This window comes from Bison bison, unplaced genomic scaffold, assembly GCF_000754665.1.
Source record: "Bison bison bison isolate TAMUID 2011002044 unplaced genomic scaffold, Bison_UMD1.0 scf7180017864508, whole genome shotgun sequence".
Taxonomy (NCBI): domain Eukaryota; kingdom Metazoa; phylum Chordata; class Mammalia; order Artiodactyla; family Bovidae; genus Bison; species Bison bison.
The window spans coordinates 15,684,867-15,691,594 of record NW_011495064.1 but is presented as its reverse complement, the minus strand read 5'-3'; the positions used below and the strand labels follow the sequence as shown (position 1 = coordinate 15,691,594).

At 35.7% G+C, this 6,728-nt stretch overlaps 1 long non-coding RNA gene across 1 annotated transcript in view; it reads left to right on the top strand.

The window, feature by feature from the left end:
- Nucleotides 1-6,728, top strand: part of LOC104980944 — a 38,814-nt gene that overhangs the window by 12,936 nt on the left and 19,150 nt on the right. The gene's annotated exons all lie outside the window — the stretch shown is intronic.

Genomic DNA, 6,728 nt, shown 5'->3' with positions numbered 1-6,728 from the left:
GGCATATCTGAGGTTGCTGATATTTCTCCCGGCAATCTTGATTCCAGCTTGTGTTTCTTCCAGTCCAGCGTTTCTCATGATGTACTCTGCATAGAAGTTAAACAAGCAGGGTGACAATATACAGCCTTGATGTACTCCTTTTCCGAATTGGAACCAGTCTGTTGTTCCATGTCCAGTTCTAACTGTTGCTTCTTGACCTGCATACAGATTTCTGAAGAGGCAGGTCAGCTGGTCTGGTATTCCCATCTCTTTCAGAATTTTCCACAGTTTATTGTGATCCACACATTCAAACGACTTTGGCATAGTCATTAAAGCAGAAATAGATGTTTTTCTGGAACTCTCTTGCTTTTTCCATGATCCAGTGGATGTTGGCAATTTGTCTCTGGTTCCTCTGCCTTTTCTACAACCAGTTTGAACATCAGGAAGTTCACGGTTCACATATTGCTGAAGCCTGGCTTGGAGAATTTTGAGCATTACTTTACTAGCATGTGAGATGAGTGCAACTGTGTGGTAGTTTGAGCATTCTTTGGCATTGCCTTTCTTTGGGATTGGAACGAAAACTGACCTTTTCCAGTCCTGTGGCCACTGCTGAGTTTTCCAAATGTGCTGGCATATTGAGTGCAGCACTTTCACAGCATCAAATAAGATTACACAAAATTTACTTACATAAAATGTCCATGTTTTAAGACTATGTATAAGGAACCAAAAAAATAAAGTGTATTTGGGTTCTCCAGAGAAACAGCACCAATAGGAAGTGTGTGTTTGTATATAATATTTTACTCTTAATAAAAAAAGATGCCAGAGTGCTCTCCAGTCCCTTCAGCCACATGAAGGTACAATGTGAAGTCTGAGCACCAAGAAACAATAGTTCTTAGGGACAAACACTTTTAAAAGCATACCTATGGTCCTAAGAACCCCATAAGTCTAGGGATACTTACTATAACTGCAAAAAACTGAATACATCTTAATGACCTCTGAGAAAGGGCTAAGTTATATTGTAAATTCTACTTAACAGCAGCGATAATAAAATTCCTCTACAAATATTTTTCTTTTAAAACGTGAGGCTTAAATGCTCATTGACACATACATTTATATATATATATATACACACACATATATATTCAAGTAGATTTATTAAAAGGAATTAGCTCACAAGCTTATAAAGGCTGACAGGTCCCAAGATATGGAGGGTAAGCAGGCAAGTTGGAGACCCAGGAGACAAAGGTGTACCTCCAGTCCAAAGGCCAGCAGGCTCAATTGAGGAGTTCTGAATCGAAGGTCAGGAAAAAACATGTCCTAACCAGAGGCAGTTGGGCAGGAGGAATTCTTACTGTGGTCAGGGTGAAGAGGGGCAGCCCTTCTGTCCTCCTCAGGCCTTTAAGTCCACCCACCTTGCTGTGTTAAGTTGCTTTAGTCGTGTCTATCTCTTTGTGATACTATGGACTGTGGACTGCCAGGCTCCTCTGTCCATGAGATTCTCTAGGCAAGAATAGTGAGTGGATTGCCATGCCCTCCTCCAGGGGATCTTTCCGATTCAGGGATTGACCCTGAGTCTCTTGCATCATAGGCGGATTCTTTACCGCTGGGCCATCAGGGAAGCACCCCACCCACCTTAGGGAAGGCAATCTGTTTTACTCAAGTCTGTATTTAAATGTTAATCTCATCCAAAAAACATTCTCACAGAAACACCCTAATATCTGGGCTCCACATGGCCCAGACAAGTTTACATATAAAGTTAACAGAAGGCAATACATCAATATGTTATCAATTAATTGGGTCGTTAATACTTTCACTCGCACTGGCCTTCTATTTTGTTATTTCAAATGGCATATTTCTGTATTTTAATTACTTTTAAAAATTGTACTGAGTTATAATTAATAATCAAGAGACTTCTGTGGTGGTCCAGGGTTAAGAATCTGCCTTCTAATGCAGGAGATGTGGGTTCGATCCCTGGTCAGGGAACTAAGATGCTACAGGGCAACTAAGTCCACATACACTACTCCTGAACCAAATGCCACAACTAGAGAGAAGCCCAAATGCCACACAAATGATTCCGCGTGCCACAACTAAGACTCGATGCAGCCAAAAATAAAGAAATATTAAAAAAACAATTAACAATCAGTATCATATATATTTCCATATTTCAAATAATTTCTGCTTCTTTTTCATGTTTTCAGTTTTAATCATGTTTAGTTCCTGTCAAATTAATTTATAAACCTCAATAAACCTAATAAAACACTGCTCTCTGGAGAACCTAAATAAAGAACTGATATCTTCACCAAATAATTCTAGTAAGGACAACTTTCTAAAAATATTCTCATATTCTAAATGTTTGTTCTCGTATCAAAATCTCTAATGAAGAAAATATACAAGACTTGATAAAATTTCCAAATTACTTTTGTAGTTCTAGCACTACAGGTTGCTACTGAAGCCAGAATATAAAATTCCAATTCTCATTATCACAATTAATCACAAATTCTAAGCTCTTCAGGTATTAACTTTCTCAGAAAAATTTTACCTTTATTTGCTATCACAAACATCACAAAACTACATTTTACTGGGGAAATACTTAAAAGTGATTCATTTATTTACATATTTATAATACCATTTGGAGATACTTTAATTTAGTGTCTTTCAGCCAAATTAAAACATCTGGAAATCTAAAACTTTGGCTAAATTTCCAGATTTTTTCCCCAAGCTTTCCACAGTACTAGCTGTTCAAAACCCAGTAAAGTTTCTATATAGTTCTTATTGGAATTATTTTCCTTGAACATCTGTAATAAATTTTGCTATCTTCTCCCAGATAATACCTTTAGGTCCACAGCATCTTAAGTTATGATATTTTGCCTCTTAAGTAAATTATGAAGACACTTTCATGTGTAACAATTGAAGCTGTGCAGTAATGACTGAATTTTTTCTCTTCTGTTTTTGTCAGATGTTTTATAAGTGAGACCATAAATCTAAGTTGCAACATGTCTGCATTAATTATGTTTTTTTTTTTTTTTAATAATGTTTTATTGGAGAAGGAAATGGCAACCCACTCCAGTGTTCTTGCCTGGAGAATCCCAGGGACAGGGTAGCCTGGTGGGCTGCTGTCTATGGGGTCACATATAGTTGGACCCAACTGAAGCGACTTAGCAGCAGCGGCAGTCCTTAACAACATAGCAGATGGTGTTAACAATTTGAAGTGTATTTTAAAATATTTCTTATTTGAGCAATTAAAACTCTTAGATAAAATGTTTAGAACATCACTTGCAAAAAATCATGTTTTCATTTCAGAAATGAAAATCATTTATATTAATTCTGAGGCAATATCAAAAGATGTTTCAGGACGTTTTTAAGAAACATTTCAAGCTATAGTTTATTATCATGTTCTTCCACAGTTTTAGAATATGAACACTTAGAGCATTTAAAAGGAATGTTAAGAAGCTTATCAACATTTTGCTAACACTCATTCTGGGTGTTTTTTCTCCCTCCAATTCACAACTGTAAACTCAAACACAATAACTTCACAGAAAGGTATAAATGTTACATATGTATAGTTTGATAAATTTCCATAAACTGAACACACACACACATGATTAGCACCCAAATAAAGAAAGAGATCATAGAACATACCAGCATCCCAAAAGTCTCAATTCCCATACCTTCTTTCAGTTACTTCCTTCCCACTTAAGAGTAACCAACATCCTGTTTTTGTACTTCATATAAATAGAATCACAAAGTATGTATTCTTTTGTGTCTGGTTTCTTTTGTTAAGCATTATCTCTACATGGTTATACATCTTCCAATATTATTGTATTCTATTGTGTGACAACACCATAATTTGTCTATCTGGGTTGTTTCCAAGTTTGGATATTAGTAATGGCACTGCTGTGGACACTCATTGCTCAGACCAATATGGTAGGTACTAGCCAAATGTAGCTCTCTAAGTCAGCTCCTCAGTTGCACCAACCACATTCAAGTGGTCAGTAGCTACATGGCTAGCAGCTACTGTATGGATAGCACAGAATAGAGCACTTGCATCACTGAAGCAAGTTCCATTGCATAGTGCTGAATCCACAAGCTGGTGAACATATGAAATCGCTGGGTCAAAAGCTATGCGTATATTCCACATTAACAGAAGATAGCATCAAATAGTTTTAGAGTGTCCATTACTACTTTGTTGTAAGAAGCCCTTCTATTTTAAAATATTAAAACACTATATTTACTTTTCACCTAATAATCATAATACACTAAATAGGAAAACCACAACAGCCAGTGTTAGAACATGGAATGATTCACAGGTAATGAACAAGGCAGGAACATTATTTACCATAACACAGTTCAAGTTAACAGATGTTGCAAATGTTTCTCAGATGTCATTACAACAAAAGGTCCATTATCAATGGCTGTCAAAAAAGAACTAATGGACTTATATCTATTAATTTTAGTGCTATTGCAGTTACAGTAAAATGATCTACCACTGGTACAAATTTCAGTATTTTAACTGAGACAGCCATGCTGGTGTCTATCAGCTAAACAACAGACCTCCTCATGATCCCAACCAATTAACCACAGATATTACCAATCTTCTCAAGTTCTGGCAAATGGAGGCCAATGTTGTTTAAACTGTATTTAACCACGAATGAATTTGTGCACCTGTACATATATATATTGGTCTTTATCATTTCTCCCCTCTTGAGTTGCTCATTTACATTCCTTATCCATTTTAAACTACCAATTTATAAATTCTTTTACTATTATACATTATATACTATGATTGCCCATGTATGTCCTTTGCCCATTGAAAGTTACTAATTTCCAAATGTTATTTTTATATTAAGGAAATTAACCCTCTGTACACAGAAGTCTTAAAAATATTTTCCTCCAAGTGGTAGTTTATCTTTTTCCTATAAAATTGTTTTAAATGCTAGGTAGTCAAGTTTCTTAACTTTTTTTAGATTTTGTGTTTTATGTCATGTTTGAAAGCCTTATCTTCTCAAATAGTGTATGAAAAGTCAATTTTTCTCCTGCCTATTTAAAAAAATACTTGATATATCTGTAACTTACATACTCCAGCATAAGTAGTAGAACCATCCTTGCATTTTTTAAAGTGGCCTATAATGTTTTTGTTAGACACTGCTAGTTACCTACCTGGCACCCGTTCTTCCTTACTAACAGATGTGACTTTGTTTAGGGCAGTAAACGTGCCCAGCTTAAAATACTTTCCCAGACTCTCTTACAGCAAGGGGTAGCCAAGTGTTTCTGTTCTCTGCTGAGATATAAGAGAAGTCACTGAATGTGGCTTCCAGAGAGATCTTTAAAGGCAACTTTGACTGACATGCTCCATTTGGCCTCTTAACCTTCCCTTTCTTCCTGATTGGAATCTAGATGTACTACGTAGAAGTGAAACAGCTATCTTGAGACAACATGGATGAAAGCCACCAACCAAAAAAATAGTAGAGTACAAAGATAAAAGGAACCTGAGTCCCTGGCGACATTAAGTTGCTGTTAGTCCTAGATACACCCTTGGATTGCTTATGTGAGAAAAATAAACTCTTTGTTTACTGAAGGATCATAGGGTACAAACATCCAGTATGACCATACTGATCATAGGATTATTTCTTGCAAACAAGTACATTTCTATCTGATGCATTATCTCATGTACACCAATTTGGCATGTGACTTTTATCTGATACTTTCTATATATAATCGAGTATATTTCTGGAAACCCTCGTTTCATTGATCTAAATAAATTCAGTTTAATAGCTTTTATTGAACACGGGACAATTTTATATGCTTTATATTAACTAGCTCACTTAAGCCTCACAATAGCCCTTTGAACTTTCACTATTTAATATTAATGTGTAGTACTTATAAACCTAATGCTAATGGTAGATTTTTTTTTAATGAAATGGAAAAAAGATCAAAAAGGAAAGAGAAAGGTGTTTCAATTATCTATATGATGGACTGCAGCAGAAGGCAATCATTTATGTTGCCCTCCATCTGGCAACACTGGTGTTCCACACTGTAATGCAAAGAGCAGTAGACTGATGGTCTGAAGACATAAGCTCTTATTCCAATTCTGTTGGTCAACAGTGTTTGACAACCCTTCCTTAGACTTTAGTTTCCTCATCTGTACAATGAGGTATGATCACACTCAGTAGATGATCTCTAAAGTTTTCCCTAACTTTAATAATCTATGAAAAACTAATAATTAAGCTATTGGTTTTGAAATTCACTGGATTCAAATTTGAATTTGGGATTCAATGACCAGGCTCCTGTATTCATTCAACAAAAGTACTGGGAATACATTAACAAACATGTCAGAAAATGTCCCTGCCCCAGTGGAGCTTACATTATAGTGGAAGAATTTAATAAAAGAAATCTAGACACTTACCAAGTAGCAGTACTACTGTAATCAAGATTTAACTGGGGCATACAGCTGGAGAGTTACAAGATTCAGGGAAGATTCCTCTAAAGTATGGTTATGAAGTCTGTATAACATGAATATAGTTATGGCATAATACATGAAAAAGAGTAAAATGTGAAGTGGCAATTTAACTATGTTAAAACAATTACAAAAATTAAGGATGCCCTGTAACACACATACAGAAAAGCACATAAACCATACAGCTTAATTATTAAGTCCTCCTTAAGATTCTTTCCAAATACAACTCTTCTCCCTCCTCAATAAGGGTAAAGCATTAAAATATTTTGGTGGTCACTTTCTTGCACATGGCTCT